This window comes from Spodoptera frugiperda, chromosome 30, assembly GCF_023101765.2.
Source record: "Spodoptera frugiperda isolate SF20-4 chromosome 30, AGI-APGP_CSIRO_Sfru_2.0, whole genome shotgun sequence".
Taxonomy (NCBI): domain Eukaryota; kingdom Metazoa; phylum Arthropoda; class Insecta; order Lepidoptera; family Noctuidae; genus Spodoptera; species Spodoptera frugiperda.
In genome coordinates, this window is record NC_064241.1 from 12,027,237 (window position 1) to 12,028,689 (window position 1,453).

Sequence of the window (1,453 nt, forward strand, 5' to 3'; positions counted from 1 at the left end):
GTATAGTGTTTTCTTTTTTCTACCACTCGGGTCCTATATGAGAGCTTATTGTTTAAATCACTTTCTCATATTGAAGTATAAAAAATCTATTTATTTTAACAGCAAGCACACTTGGGTCTTAAACAATGAGGTAGATACATTTATTTGTAACGAAGTATAGAAATGAGTACGTAGGTAAACTACACTTTCTGTTCATATTACAAACTCGTACGTATATTATGAAAAAGATAATGAATAAAATTAATTTAAATATTATTCTAACTACGATATGTTACAATAATTACTGATATTATGCAGTAGGTACAGATATGAAAAAGGTCCATAAACTATCGACCTACAAACCACAATCAATTGTTTTGCCAACTGAAATGATTCATTCATAAAACGAGCATCATTTTCGATGTCATCATTAAAATGGCGTCAAACTGCGCATTTGCAAATATTTTTTCTTCTCGCCTTTCATCCCTGATGGGGTAAGCAGAGGTGCATTACGGCACGTAATGCTATTATGCTACTATGTAATGTATACCCACTTTTCACCATTATTTTGTGTTTTAAGTCCCGTGTAATAGAGGGTAAGCCGATTGCCTTAGGTATACCGGACGCAATCCTAAACTTTGTGTTACTACTGAAAATAATTTGAAAAACCGTAAAGAAGCCCAGTGTGTGTGTATGTCTTGTAGTTGCAATAATTATTATAAACTACATAATGTTATATTTACTTTGCTTATTATTTACGATGATAAATGATAAATGATAAATGATAAATGATAAATGATATTTATTTCTGTAAATAGATTATAAAATAACACTTTTACACGTCAATATTTCAAATAGCTAGATGAGGCCGGCATTTCCTATCCGACTACTCTGAGAAGAAATGCCGAAACAAACTCAGAGGTCATAGTCTCTTTTAAAGTCCAGACAAAATCAATTAGAGATGTCGGAGAACCGTGCAAGTTTATTCTGTAGTGGTCTTTTGAAGAAAGAACCACAGCAGTTTGAGCGGACCTGTTCAGATGGCAGCACGCATGTGTCAGTTTACAATTAGCTCAGCTGACGGCTGTTGCTGAATGATCCGACGAACAATACTAACCAAAAGAACATTTGGGTAGGCCACACAAATGCTCACACTGTCAGAATATAATTAACTAAAAGTGAAATGACTAGGCAAACTCTCGCACGGTCCTCAAACTAACAATTTTAAAAATAATATGTAAAAAAAATAAATATCGAATGATATTAATGTATATCATGTCAAATTGTATAAAAATGTAACTTGTGTTACAAACATGTCAACATGACCTGTGTGGACATTATAGCGGCTCACTCCCAAGCCTGACTATCATCTAAGTAGTCTTTAATTTTATAAAAAGCTTTACTATACAGTTTTTCTTTAATAACATTTTTAAATTTATTCAGGCTCAAACTCGAGATGAGTTTGTATACCATT